This window comes from Scophthalmus maximus, chromosome 1, assembly GCF_022379125.1.
Source record: "Scophthalmus maximus strain ysfricsl-2021 chromosome 1, ASM2237912v1, whole genome shotgun sequence".
Lineage (NCBI taxonomy): Eukaryota > Metazoa > Chordata > Actinopteri > Pleuronectiformes > Scophthalmidae > Scophthalmus > Scophthalmus maximus.
In genome coordinates, this window is record NC_061515.1 from 27,918,051 (window position 1) to 27,933,578 (window position 15,528).

At 43.6% G+C, this 15,528-nt stretch overlaps 1 protein-coding gene and 1 long non-coding RNA gene across 11 annotated transcripts in view; one reads left to right on the forward strand and one right to left on the reverse strand.

Annotated features, from left to right (window-relative positions):
• LOC118313039 (interleukin-1 receptor accessory protein-like 1) overlaps positions 1–11,004 on the reverse strand; it is a 225,876-nt gene extending 214,872 nt beyond the window's left edge. Inside the window, exons 1-2 of one of the 2 annotated variants that reach the window (XM_035638254.2) lie at positions 10,901–11,004; positions 8,795–8,864 (exon numbers count right to left, since the gene is read on the reverse strand). The gene's annotated coding sequence lies outside the window, so the exon portion shown is untranslated. The remainder of the gene's footprint in view (positions 1–8,794; positions 8,865–10,900) is intronic. The other variant, XM_035638292.2, reaches the window with a different exon arrangement.
• Positions 1–15,528, forward strand: part of LOC118301237 — a 1,055,945-nt gene that overhangs the window by 1,030,515 nt on the left and 9,902 nt on the right. For 5 of the 9 annotated variants that reach the window (XR_007030466.1, XR_007030462.1, XR_007030465.1 and 2 more), the window contains exon 3: positions 15,355–15,449. This is a non-coding gene — a long non-coding RNA (uncharacterized LOC118301237). Of the gene's footprint in view, positions 1–11,510; positions 11,642–13,042; positions 14,210–15,354; positions 15,450–15,528 lie in introns of those variants that run through there. The other 4 variants (XR_007030467.1, XR_007030459.1, XR_007030460.1 and 1 more) reach the window with 3 other exon arrangements.

Consider the following 15,528-nt stretch of genomic DNA (forward strand, 5'->3'; position numbering starts at 1 on the left):
ATAACGATTTACCTGAAGTGCTTTCTACACCGGCTATTCAGCCGTTCAATCCGTATCTCTAAGCTGGATCGCAGCATGGCAAACAGACGCCACAAGTATGCGGGGCGGCACCTGAAATGAAAACCGGCCTCTCCCGAGAATCCCTTGATGCCGCGAGTGGAAAAGCAGAGGGGCTTCTTTTTCTTTGAGCAGAAGGATTATCTGGACAGGCCACAAAGAAAACCTCCGTGGATTCAATTCTTGGTCTGAGCATATTGCACACCCATATCGTCCGACATATAATACGGCCAAGGGATGCTGGAATAAGTGTCCAGACAGTGGCCCCTGTGAGTGGCGCCTATAGCTGGCTGCTATCGATATGCACAGCTGGCGTTACAAAGGAGAAGGAAAACCTTTATCCTCTGACAATGAAGCTGGGGAGGGATGTATGCTGGTATTTTTGTGTAAATTCAAGTTTGCAAACCCCATAGCCAAAAAAAATAAAGTATTTATATTCGCAAAACCAGGTATGGGTTTGTCTGTTGACTGCATAATTCATTGCTCCTGTTCAGTTCAAAAGGCCATGTCGGTTCTCCCCACTGCCACACCATTGAAATTCAAATATACAGCATGACCACAGTGACTCATTTGTGGCCCCACACGGCTAAAAAGTCGAGCACCAAGTAGCTGGAACTCATTAGGGGAAGAGTGCTGAATGAAAGAGGAGAGGGCAGAGATTTGTGAATGAGGCAATCGCCCTGATTGAACTCGCGCTAGGCTCCATTTAGCTGCTATTGGGAGAGAATAACGGAGGCTAAACCGCGTGCACCCGTGGGCTCACGACGCGTCGTTTGAGCCCACGGGTGCACAGAGCTGATGCAGTTCCGGTGACACATGCCTCTGACACGTTGGGCTGGATTTAGGATAAGTTTCCTCAGTGTCATTTTGCATACTTACACTGTTCACATGGCAATCTTCAGAAAACTCACCGCTGGCCTCTTCGCACCTGTCACAGAGAGAAAAAGGGCGGAGAGCCTGTCGACGCCGCAGCTCGGACTCGAGGCTGTGTTGACGTCGCACGCCGTCTTACAAATACATATTTGCTATATATAGTGAATACAGTAAATGGATTGCAAATTTAGTGTAGATAACGCCTTGTTAAATGATTTCTTCTCTTTTGGCTCATCTTTGGGCAGGCACTTTATCCTATGCAGCGATGAAAATTTCAAAAAGGAGTTCTTTAATTCACATAACGTACAAACAGATACCCACATGACTAGTCTTTCAAGAGCCAACTCCATACAGCTCGGTCTTACAGCAGGAAAGCCACTAAACCCAAAACAGGCTGTGAGAATAACGGATAAGGCTCCGTCAATCTGGGAGGTATTTGTATTTGGATCTATTCATTGATCTCTTTGCTTTGTTGAAAGGATATCATTACTTTTTCACCACATTTCACCACACCACCTATCTTTAAATCCAAAGCGTCACACATCCTGCGTATCACGCGTTGTGGTTTTCCTTTTTAAAGCTCGCATTTCGCAGCAGTGTTCCGTGATCGTACAGCGGACGGCTCTTCACGCTGCTGCAACTCGTACTTTCCCTAATGTAGCGTGTGAATAGGTTACAGTAAAGCACAGGAGAGCTGACGGAGCTGGGGACCGCAGATGTAGCCTCTATCTTTGGATTAGATGACACTGATAACTGTGAGTCTCTGCTGCACAGATGCTCTCCCGCACAAACACAGCGCATACGCATCGCACACTGTCGCCCGCACTGCTGCAGTGATGAATGCCCCGTGATGAAAACCCATGATGCCAAGGCTCTAAACAGCAGGATCTTTGGCTCTGACCAAGTCGCAACCCACCGTGACCGCGACCGTGACCGCGATCGCCCATTTGTGCGTGAACTTTGTGAAGCCTCGAGTTTGGCTTTTTGGCCAGCGCCATATTTTATTTTTTTTCTGAAACCAGAAATAACCTGGGTAAGGTATCAGGCACTTGCACATTGGCCTCACTTTTCGGACCCGGTGACTACACGTTCACTTTCATATTCGGTCTGTGGGTTGTACCAAGAGTTTGCCTGCTTAGACTGTTTAAAAATTAAAAAATTATGGAATTCCGCGATTTGCATGTTTCAAAATAACCATTTGCAGCAACTTGGCTACAGGTCGGTGCAGGCTCATCTCTTGGCCAATGGTTAACCAAAGAAAGATGTGCATCCATAACTGTATGGCCACAGTCTGTGACTGGAAGGCCACGGCGGTAGATTGTCAATCAGACGTCCCTCAAATTCCAGTCAGTTGGTAACACACTGTTCTGCCGCTGCAACTACGGCTGCCTTCATTTTCCTGAAAGCCGCCGATGGATGCCACTCATCCCAGCTGCTTATCACAGAAGTGTGTGCTGAGCCTTCCTCTGAGAAAGGGGCGGCGTTAAAAAAATTGCTCTGAAGTGTTCTTCTGGGGGAGGTAAACCCACGAGAGGTACGCGACCAAATCCACACCTCAGTGGTCATGTGGCCTGTTTCCCCGCTGCTGTCCCTGCTTGCCTCTGAACACAGATGGAGATTCATCTGTTGCCCGTTCCCTCTTTCTCTATTCCTAAACACCCCCCCCCCCCCCCCCCCCGCCCCCTTCCCCTCGCTCCCCGCCCCATCCCAGGGGCCTGTCTGCCAGCAGAAGCCCCGTACCTCACTGTGCGCTTATCAGACAGTTTATCCTTTTCCTGTGGGCGCCGTCCTCCATCTGTGGCTGTCACAGCCAATCGCCACACTAAGGCTCCATTCCAAGCCGTGATTTAGACACTCAGCCTGGCCAGCACTGCTCTATCAACCCCCTCTTCCCCCCTCTCATGTGAATTTTTTTGACACACAATGCACTTGGCCCTTATTTTCTGCCATTCCCTCACATACACACAGATACAAGTGTAACTCATGCACACAACATGTGAGCCTATATACATATATAAGATGTCAAAAGCATCCTCTACCTGGCAGGGGGAGTACATATACTGTATTAAAGGCACAGTAAAGAATTGGAATGTGTACATTGCTCAGTGCTTCGGCTCCCTCCCTTAATAGCCTGGCTAAAGTCACATCACTCAGCACTTGCAAACATCCTCAAGAGGTATCTTCGTTAATATTTCACTCAGCAGAGATAGTGAATTACAAGCGCGGCATTTCCAGAGAACAAGAGCAAACAGAAGAATGTGAGCGAGATGGAGGACGGGGCCGAGAGGAAGAGAGAGAGTAAGGCTGCCTCCAGGGTGTCAGCCACAATTGCTTTCTCATTTTTAACTTGTCAAGTCGGCTTTATCTGCTTTATCACCAGTGGAACTCCAAAGGCGCCGAAAGAGCTAAGGCAGCTTGACAGAGCAAATACGGCTGTTACAAATTTCCGTCGGGGCAGCAGAAGGAGATTTAAGAAAAACGCCTGCCGCGCATCAGCTCTTTTTCCCCGCCGTCTGCTCGAAGAAAAACAAGAACAATACAAAGTGGAAAATAAACAAAGGAGAGGTTCTCGTCCCAGCTACAGCGGTTTCCCTGAAACCGTGCTAGATGGTGTTTGTTCAGCAAGATGTGCGAAAGTGGGGAAAAAAAAAAAAAATAAGTGAACAACGACACCGTTGTGTGTGCACGACCTCCAAATCCTCCAAACTGTGCTGCCTGTGACGAACAAACAGGAAGAAGCGAACGAAAGATTGACCCGAGGCTGAAGTGCACCGCTCATCCCGGCACAGCAGGTGAGTGAGAGACAAACATTTGTGCAAAGTCGGCCAGGTCTAGTCGAGCGGCTGCCGCTCCTGCTTCATTTGCCGTTGCCAGCGATGTGTTAAATGGCCATCTGTGATGGGGTGAGAGCCCCTGTAATGACTTCCTGCCTGGGAAGGAAGACTGGAGCGCATGGGGAGACGCTGAGTCACGCGATCCGTCTGAAAACACGAAGGAGATGCGCGGCTCGTGCTTTTTTTCCTTTTTCATATGATACGTGTCCTGTTTGTGTGGCCTCTTTAAAAGAACAGTTGACGCAGATTCTCAGAGCGAATTGAGTTTAAAAGGTGGGATGATGGTTAAAGAAATCAATCATCTCCATGACATTCCAAGCAACCCTCTCCGTGACAGCAGGACATATTCAATATTATATTCCTGATGGACAAACGCCATACATAACTGTTGGCACTGCAAAAAAAAGAACGTGGAAAGAAACACTTGGAGTCAAGATCAGACATGTTCCACCACCTTGATCAGTGTATCATACACACGCCTCACAGGTCTCTAATGAAACACCATCTTTAAACATGTATATCCTGATAAACACATTCGATAGCATCCTTCTGTGGTCCTTAAAGGCAAATATGATATGATCAAAGTGAAGCGGTTTAATGTTTTAGTTGAGTGTGTGGCCATGGTTGGATTTGATGGTTTGATGATCTTGGCTGAACATCCATGAAAATCAAAGCAAAGATATTACATCATTATAAATCTGACATATGGACTGGATGGGAATCTTTAGAAGAAGAATTCTGTAGGGGTAGAAGAAGTTTTCAGATTCTAGACTCAAGTGAGCAACACCATAACTACTGTATGTATTTGTTTCCATTATTACACAGCATCATGATTACATGTTATTTGTAATTGAATGCACTTGATCCTGTTTTTATTCAGTTCTTTTATTTATCTAATTTGCTAAAATGGCACAATTCTGTTCTTGGTCAAATTAGTCTGATTTTGATTAGTATCATCAGTAAAATTCTACTGAAATAATCAGAAGTAAAAGTTGCTCACTAAGAGTTATGGCCCCACCCAAGAATAACAATGCATCATATTTCAAAAAATGTATTTTTTTGAATGCCACATCTTCAATGCAAGGTAACTATAGCTGTGAGATGTACTAATGTGAAACGTACTACACCCTATGAAATGTAGTGGAGCAAGCAATATTAAATTGAGATAATCATAATTTTTTTCAAGTATCCAGACAAAATTATTCAGTAGTGCAGGAGGGAATTTGTTCTTCTTATGTTATTATATATATACAGCATATATATATATATATGTGAGATATTCAAATTTACCATGAACAAACGCGGCAGATGCTCAACTATTGTTATTTGTGTCCAATGCAGCTAACCTCAGAAATGCGGAAGTTCCCCCCTCGGAGGGCACTCGCTGATGCATAATTGCCCATAATCATCTTTTCACCCAGCTCGCCGTGTAATTTTACGGCTTGACAGCTCTCGCACTCTTGTGCTCTACTTTCAGCACCATCAGCACTTCTGTGTTCAGGTTCTGTGGCGGTAATTTAGCTTTCACGCCATCCAGCGTGACTCATGATCTAAATTTAAATGGGGCCGAGGAAGATGGACCCCATCTCCGTTTATTTTGTCTCCTTGTGGCTTTTGAGTTTTGTCGCAGGCCTTTTTTGATTGTCGTCGTATCCATTTTGAAGTTGACACCACGTGACCGGTCCCTTCACACAGCGGACTAAGCTTTCGGCTGGCTCTGCAAAACGTGTTTAAACGTGTTAAATGAACTTGAACGGAAGCGAGCCCGTGTAAACAATGAGGGTTTTCACCCTCAGAATCACATTAACACTGATAAGTCTTACGAAAAACGCGCGAAAACAAAGTGAGTCTTTTGTCTCAACATGCATCTGGCTGCGCGGCGGAGTGAGTGGGAGGAATCTCCTGCCTGCCCGATGCTGCCCGGATGGAGGTCATTTTTCTCTTGAAAAGAGGCCACGTGTGGACGGGCGTCGGGTCACCGGCGCTTTTCCACTCAGCAATGAAAACGGCATCGCTTGTCCCCGCCGCTCCGCTGTGCCGGAGTCTGCCACCAAATCAGGCTGTGCTAATGACACATGACCCCGGTACAGTGCCCCTCAGGGGATGGTCATTTTAAGAGACCACCACCCACTACGCACGCACACACACACACACACACACACACAACCACACACACAACCACACACACACACACACACACACACACACACACACACACACACACACACACACACACACACACACTGTTCTGGGTAATACACTGCACGTCAGTGGGAGATGGCAGCAGGAAGTTTGATGTATTTTCGATGGGTTCTGTGATTTTGTTCTTGATTTATGGCCCCGGTTTGTATTTGGAAGCACTCTGAGACAAAGCTTTTTCTCACTTGTCACACCAAACCCATCCATAAGCTAAAAACACAACAGCTGTTCCTCCAAAACAAGTGCTGTAAAACTGTAGTAGTTGATAAGAGCCATTAATCCTGTAATTTATACTCAAGAAAGAAAAAACACGTCGACTGACGCAGACTGATGATCACGCCCGGCATTGACATTCCCCTGTCACCTTAACGTGGTCATCACGGTCATCGAACGCGGGTGGTCGACCACCGTCTCCGACGTCTTTCCTCCGCAGTTCGTAAAAGACTGGGTTGCAGAGGAAGGGACAGAGAGTTTGCTGAATGTCTTAGATAAAGGTCAATGGAAAACGAACAATATCTAAATAGTTTCGGCTCCCCCCCAAAAAATGCTCCTTGCTGACAAGTACTAGAAACAAAAGTATAATAAAATATGTATAATTATACTAATTGTATGCACCGATGAAAAACTCTGACAACCTGGGACAACAGTGGTCAGAGTCTCCCCAAGGTGGCCTTGGGAAGGGAGGAAGAGAGCCAGCGAAGACCAGCGACGGAAGATAAAAAAATGCAGACAGCCTTGTCCAACTGGCAAAGCCAAACTACAGAAGTAAAAACTATCTGGCTTATTATGATAAATAACTTTGCGCATAGCATCTTCTTTATTCATGAGCACCTGCTTCCTTTGACCGGGGGGGGGGCACCGAGGATAAAACTGCATTTTTGACCAGAATCAAGAATCTAAAACAGTTTTCCTCATAAGAGAGAGCGGAACATGAAGGATGTTCTCGGGCTAAAAAACAAAAATCAAACGTACTGTATTTCCCTTATCGAACACAATTCCCACCAGCTGAATCCCACAGTTATTTATATTCAGAGGGAGATTGCTCAGTGGACAAAAGTTCAGACGGCGGGTTGAAATAAGACCCGTGACCTTTGTTACGTGTAATTCCTCATCCCTTTCGCTACCATCTCGTCTGCTGCTCTCCACACGGTCTTTGAAAAGGAGAAATGCCAGAAAAAAAAACAATAACAACAATTTGAAACCCAGGAGTAGAAGTCTTTGTAAAAAAACCTGAAAATTACTGTGTATTTTGATTCCAATCGGACCGGTTCTTCAGGATTTAATAGAGCTCGCCCATTTCTCTTGACCTTTTGCCACTGAACAAATTGCTTTGCGCTTTCGTAACTGGAAAAAAAAAAACTAAAATGAACTGCTCTCAACCAAATATATTGGACGCACCAACTGGAAATATTTGCGCTTAGAGAATAAACATAATGTTTTATACATGGTAAAGAAGGTTTGACTCCAAAGTCTCAAACATCTGCATGTGAATTTTTTTAAATATGAAATCAGATACTGGAATCCCCAAAGAAAATCCACCTCCAAGCATCTTAACTGCTCACTCACTAACACAATATACACAATCTAAGTTGATTCATCCGTGCAAACAATAGCCCTGCACATTAAAACCACAAATTGTCGTGTCTACACTTGTGAGCTATCTATTTAGCCCATTACCTTTCCAAACTCTTAGTGCTCCGAACTCTTGGAGTCGTATAGCTCAAGGTCCACTTCATCGGCATTCGACCACATCTCAAGCTCAATCCACAAAACTGCCATTCAAACGGCGTTCTTTCTAAGGTACACACATTCCATGACACCTCCGTCATAGAAGGGCTGGCTCTGCGTAACAGCACAGGCCTACTCGAGTGCGCCAGGAAGCCAAGTCAGAGACCAAAAGCAAGAATCATCGCAGCCCCTGGGACTTGCACGCTGACATGAAATGGAGCCATGACTAAAGTTATTCATTATACATAACTGTTTTTGCAATGACATGTCAAAAGGCCGGCCATGAGCTATTGGGTCGCAGAGGGAAATAAAATTGGAGCCAGAAAAATCTATTGATCTTAAAAAAATTTGCATTTGCAAAACATTTGCAGTTTAGATAAGTGATCATTTGGGGAAATATATAATTGGAATGACTCCAAAAACACTGGTTACTCTACTATTACCCAACACCATTTAACTTTAAGAATGTAAGACTGTAAAGGGCATCTCTCGTCCCTTCTCTTCTTATCAGTGTCCTTGGGACCCGCTCAGGTCTTTTGGATTCATCATTTTAATTATGGCGACAGCGTGCTCCCCCCTCGCTCTCTCTCAGCTCGGTTTAGCCCGAGCTGCGGCGACAGATGTTTGAATGTCAGCGCAGACGCCTGTGAGCGGATTTGGTCTATGTAAGACTGTTCACGTCATGTACAAACACTCAGTCAATGTGTTCCCTCACTCCGCGTCCCTTCTGTAACTCTTTGGGCCTCAGCGGCGGATGGGTTTCTATCCTCATAGCTAGTTAATTCCCGCTAATTGCGCTCACCTGACATCCCATGTGTAAAGCAGCCTCTTATTAGACGGCTGGAGATGAACGGAGAGCGGCGCGGCGCCTCTGCGTCTTGAGGGGCCACGATTAAAAAGCCCGCCGATGTAAACCTCACATCCAAACCAGAGGGGAATCATTCGCTGCTCAGACAACAGGAACCCGTCTGGGCATTGTCTGAGCCAATTTTGTGACGAAGCATTTTGGAACCGGTGCACTAACCCGAGCTCCTACACTCCGCCTCATCCGATTTTCCTGCAACTTTTTCATTCCGGTCCCTTAAGGACACACTTGAACTCACTTGTGTTCCGCTGCTGGTGCCGCCAACGTGGTTTTCACTCCCCAGTCTCCTCCGAATTCATCTATCGCACCTGAATTTGAAGGACACAGCACAAGTTTGTATCTGTACATGTAACGTGACATAATAAGCTTCATGCCAGTCAATTATTAATTTGTCATATTTACAAGTTACCTGACCTCAGGTGGCTGCTGATCAGCTGACCAAAGGCATTCTCCAAATCATTGCAAAATACCTTTGCCTAAATAAAACCTTTCTCACACGGCTGGGATTCAACTTTTTGCAATGTTTGAGCGCAAGCAATACAAAAGTATTAGTAATTAGTAGAATCATCGTGGTTTCAGGCTGTCAGTACTGACGATGGCCCAATACATTACATGGTTAAATATCTGTTAAACCTTTTTCCGATAATATTCAAGAAAAAGATACACGGACGACCTCAGACCAGCTTCCATTAACTGCTCCGCCCCGGCATTCTTCTCCCCGTTGCAGGCACAAGTAACTCAAGGCAGAACTGGAACACTTATCTGTGGTTCTATTCAGGTTCAGTGAGCAGATGGAATTGTAAAAAATGTGCTTTCCAGGAAACACCTCTGGAGACGGGACGTATCGGGGACATAACTGCTGCTGATTTTAGACAAGCTGAATGGAGCACTGTTAGCGGTGTTTAAAGTGTAGAAGTAAAACACTGAATGTTATATAGGGCGGCAAACAAACAGGTGGAGGGGAGTTATTGTGATGGCACACTTTATTACTTCTGGGATGAGAGGCGACAGAAAACTCCAAGGCATGAGCCCACCAACTTAATCTCCAATTTACACAAACTATCTATATCTGTGCGTTGGCTGCATTTACATGCGTTACCATTGGATGTAATATTAATATATTCAACTTATTCAATACCACAGAGAGAGAAAAAAGATTGTGCCACTGCTGAATCTCAGAGGACACTGTAACATTACAGCCAAATACTAAAGCCACAGAATATCCCCGTGGCATTAACTGTTTGTCATTAAAGATTTAAAGCCTCCAATAGGAAATCATGTCACTTTAGAAATCCCTATTTAATAAAGAGATGACAGCAATTTGTTAATATCTGTCAGAAGGGGAAAAAAACTGCAGAGCAGGAAGTGTGCTCTTCAACCAATGAGCCGCACACCTTTTCAATCTACCGTGCGTTATCTCGAAGATTTAAAAGGCAATTTAGAAATGATTTCATATTCACTCTACAGTGCCATGGCAACAGCTGTTTTTTTCTTTTTCTTTTCCCCAGTGGCATCAACGCTGCTCCTCCACAGAAGTCACACTCTTGACTCCAGAGACAGAGACGCTCCATGTTGGACGACGGTGCAACTCAGGCTCCACCTAGTGGTGTGACATGGCAACTTCAAGAACACACACTGCCCCCCCAACCCACCTGGAGCAGTCTCCCACCATGTGAGCTCAAAATCTGGCCTTTTCAATACTGCTGTCTAGTGATCATGTAAAAGCCTATGGTCATTTCATTGTTCTTAAGTTTTGGAACAGTTTCCCATTCCACAACAGGTCTTTTATCAACAATTTCAAATGTTATTAGGTGCCGAGCCACTGACAAAGTCAGAGCGAGGAACCTATCGCAATCGTAGGAATTATTTATTTATTATACTAGTATTATTATGAGGATGAAAAGAGACGTTCAGCAATTTTGTGTAGGCAGCATCTGCACTGATGCTCCCTTAATTCATTTGAATTATTTATTTGTATTTTAGTTCAGCCCAGGGGGGGTCGGCTGTTTGCGTGGTTATGTTTCTTACCGGAGATTTACAGTGAACTGGATGCCTGTTTTCAGCACCAGGGGCCTCTGTGGGCATGCAGGGCTGCGACCAGAGAGCCACACACACACACACACACACACACACACACACAAACACACACTCAGCCCATTAATGCTTGGTACAGTTTAATTCAAAGACCACTACCCAGGTTTGAGGCTGAAAACCATTTGAGATTGAAATTCCTAATTGATCATCAATGATAAGGCGATCAGTGACTCAGTGTGTGTGAGTGTGTGTGTGTGTGTGTGTGTGTGTGTGTGTGTGTGTGTGTGTGTGTGTGTGAGGGGTTGCTCACTCGGAGAGGAGGTTCGTGAGGAGATCCACAGCTCGGGCCTCCAGGAACGCTTTCTTCTGTGTGATGGGGTCACCGTCGCAGGTGAACTTCTGCAGCTCCATCAGGCGCTGCCGGACCTGCAGCAGGACGAGGAGTATGAGGGGGAAGGGACTGCAGACATTTAGGACTTTAAAGACATTCTTATTATGAGCAACTTTAATCGCTATACACCAGTCCACCTCAAGCTTAATCACACTGATCCCTGGATCATATTTCTTATGCCAAAGAATGGCTCACCCCTCCTGGTATTCTGCCATGCACTACTCTAGTACTTAGATGTTTGACATCATGAGCCGTTTTAAGTTTATCAAGGTCTTGTTTGGCTAAAAACGTCTCTTGAATACAGTTTTTCGCTTTTATATCCACCGGCGCAGCGGTGGACCTGTTTTTTTTGTTGTTGTTGTTTTTTTTTTGCGCGCCTTCATAGAAACGCCTCATTACAAAAAGGTTCCTTCTGGCCAAATCTGTGGCTCATACATTTCCCCGAACCTCACTGCGCTCGGCTCGGCTCGGCTCGGCTCCACACCGGTGACGTCACCGCTCCCCTGTTCGGCCCTGCGCTCGAGGCCAACGCCGAGCTTCCGTGCGCTCGCGCCACCGCGGGGTCCAAGTGGCCCCCCCTCCTTTTTTTTCTCGATTGGAATCCTCCACTTCCGGTTTGCCAGTCCTCACTTCCGCACGGAGCCGCGGAACAAACATTTGGTGAGAACTCCTTCAACTTTTTGTGTGTCGGTGCTGCTTCTTTCACTGTTCACATGTGTTTGCTACTGACGAGCATCAGGAGATAAACACACCTGGTGCTCCTTAAAATTTACTCAAATAAAAGAACCACTTACACAATAAGTCATTAATTGCCTTTAAATACACTTAAAGTATTCAAAGTAACACGAGTTCAGCAGCAACACAGACTGTTATGAATGAATGTGTTACCTGTCTGCTGTCATTGGATCAGTGGACTAATTCAGATGTCCTTCGAGTGATTTTGGGAAAATTATATAGAAAAATAAACATGTAATGCTATGACTGATAAAATGTAGTAGAGTAGAAAATAAATCTCAAGTAAAGTACAGATACATGAAACTGTACAGTAACAGTAAATGTACTGATTAATGGATACACTTGTGTCTGGTGCAGTAATTAGTCGGATCACAAAGTGTTTTACGTGACACGATGAGACAAGACAAATGAACTTTAGATTCTCACGTTTGTCGTCTAGAACCTAAAGCACGTCCAGCTGCCATTGACTTTAAACTTATTGATATGTAACCAGTTTAGTCCTGCTTCTTCTACATGTATTTGTATGAGATGCTGGTTTTGTTCTACTCAAATTCTACTCTTAATACTTTGTCTTTACTTGTGTTGTCATGACTGAACCTGTGAGATCAAAATGTGAGATTTGTATGTATGTAAATATGTTGCAAAATCCAGGCACTTGTAGATGTTGTGTGTGAACTTACTTTTTAAACTTTTCACTTGTAAAAAATATTCATATTGTATAGTATGGCATAAAAACTGCAAGAAACGGCAGAGTATAGTAAGGCATAAAATGTGAAAAAAACAAATACACAAATGTCTTTCAGTTTTCAAGGAGACCGAGTGTCTGGTTGTAACAGGATTGGGAAGCTTCAGTGGATTCTTTTCAGGTCCTGTTGGTTGAATCCATGTTCTGTTCTACCCTATAGATAGAAAAGTAATATGTATTTGCAAAGTCTATTTCATTTATACCAACAAAAGCAGCATTTTGTGTTCAGTGAAAAGATCTTATCACATTACTGTGGTAGTCATGCTATGAAATTGTCTTGTATTCCACAATACCAAAGGATTTCCTGAACGTCAAACGCTTAGTTCAGAGGCCCCTTTGGAGGTTTCCATGGCTGAGATTTCTGCGTCGACCCAAACTGGCATGGAATTTCATCTGAGGTTCTGAAAACAAAAACAGAACAAAAAACAACAAAATAAATTCAATGGTTATATGTTTTTGGAAAAACCAAAGTACTCAGTTTTGGGAATAATCCACTTAATCTACACTCTAAACATTGTTGTATGGTACTGTGATGGCTGTATTCCCATCCAAAGTTTAAAAAAAAAGAAAAAGGTAAAATTCAGTCTCACCACACAAATTTCAGATTGTCTGCTGCTTCAGTCCGTCCCTCCTGGTGAGGGTGGAGTCGACTTAAATGCAGAGGCCCAGTTATTGGACTGGATCAAGACATGCATTAGCATGGGGGGGAGATTTCATACAACCAATAAATCTCACACAAAGAAACCCCCCCCCCCCCATGCTAATGCATCTCTTGGTCCGGTCCAATCACTGGGCCTCAGCATTTAAGTCGCCTCCACCCTCAGTCAGACCTTTTGGCCAAACCAGGAAGGAAGGACTGATGCAGCAGACACACGGTAACTCAAAGACAAGGAGAATCGTATATTACAACAGAAAAAAAAACAATGTTGTGCCCTTGTTTAGGAAAGTGCAGTGTCAAATAACAATAAACAAGATCCTAAAGGAAAATTGACTGTTTGTTTTGTGGCTCCGAACAAAGATTTTGCTTCCTGGTTGTCATGTGCTGCTGTTTTGTTGAAACATCTCCTCATACACAGCTCACTTTGTGCAAGTTCAAGCATCCCTTACTGGATTGAAGCTGTAGCCTGCAGGCGGACACTCAACATGTCCTTGATGACCAAACCTCAGTCTGCTGCTTTGATTTTCATAATTCTGAACTTGGTTTGAACTCCAACATTCTTAGTGTCTTTGCTTTGGGGCGCAACCAGTTTGTTTTAAGAGCAGACTCATTTCTACTCACTTGATTCTCAAGCCTCAAGACAAACGGAGAACAGGGGCCTCAACTGTAAATCTTTCAGCTAAAATTGTAATTATTAGGCGACAGTGTTGTGATTTTGAAGCCGACATGAAATCCTTTAGCTGTAAAAAGTAATTCAATGAAAAATGACTGCTCTGGGAGTTTTTTTAAAAGTGGCTCAAGACCTTCAAGACCTTTAATTTGTTGACACCATTAAAGATTTGTGACACACATTGATAGTGTTTATTGTGGAATTCAAGACAATTTCATAGCATGACTACCACAGTAATATTATATGGCACGCAATCCACCAACTGCAAAAATTCAAGTAGCGTTTTGACAAAAATCATAAATTTCCGAGCAGCAGGTAATGAGCTGATCAGGATCAGGTGTGCCAGGCAGGTAGACCACGCCCACTGCCACACCTGAGCAGGAGGAACTTAGGAAAAACAGATGAACACAGTCTCACAGTGTGAGTAAGGCATACATCACTTCACTGCCAAAAAACATCATATAGAAAGTCTTTAAAATGTCAAGAAAACATCATGGTGAGGCATGAAAATATGTTTTAGTTGTGATACACTGCATACAAAAGGCTTGGACTCAAATGCTCAATAAAATAATCTTTTGTCTATGACGTTTTGCAGTCTTTATGCCTAACTGTGACATTGTAAGCCTTACTAGTTTTAATGTCATACTGTACAATAGGACTCTCTACACAATGTTTTTTGACATTTTTATGCCTCACTATACTTGGACCTTTTTAATGCTGATATTAAAGTTGATTAAATACCCCCCCACACACACACACACATAAGGGATATAAATTTTGCAGTGTCTGATAAAGCTAGTGCTATGAAATATCCAGGCATGTTCAGTTCTATTGTAATTTCTTTGTTAATTTAAATATTTGGTTGGGGTATAAATTGATTAATTAGTTTGAAATGCCCTGATGAATGAGCACAGTTAAGGATCATAAGGGCAAAAACTTTAATGAGATTTTCAAATTTCCATCACTAGCTAAATAGAATATTAGCTCCAAAACTGTCGACGCTTCTTTCACACAAGTCCCAGTATTCCTTGAATGTTTGTGGTTCGAGGAGAATAAATCACAACCTTAAAGGCTTAAGGCTGTGAGATGCTGTGTGCTTTAATAATAAATATATATATATATATATATATATATATATATATATATATATATATAAATATATATATAATCTTACACCACAATATAATGTCAGAGACCACATAGTCTACAAAGACTAACAGCACAAACCTGTTCACATGTTCAAGTTTCTCTCTTCTGAGCTTCTAGGTGTCATAAAAATTCACTACAACTGTCATGGCAATATTAAGGAACACAGGTTTAACTCATTTAAAAACCAAAAACCTCATAGCTGGTCTAAAGCTGCAAATCTGATGCTGTTAAAACCAAGTTGTACAGTATATTTCATGTTAAAATGTGGTCACATGGTGCAGGATAACTCCAAATGATTCATGCGTACATGTTCTTTCACAGACAAATGTGACTGTTAAAAATGTATGTTGAGTAAATTTGTAAAGTTTTGTCAAATTACAAACAGACTCTAACCAGAAGCCTCTTTGCTCCTCCAGCTGTCCTCCACCATGAGCCTGACCCTGCGCAGGAACATCAAGCATCTCCGCCGTCCTCTTCAACCGGACCAAGGAGCTCGACCTCCGTGCAGAAGGTGTTCACGTATGAGATCATGAAAAACACAAGTCCCGTTGTGAATCCTTTACTGTGTGTTACAGATGGTCTGTGGATCT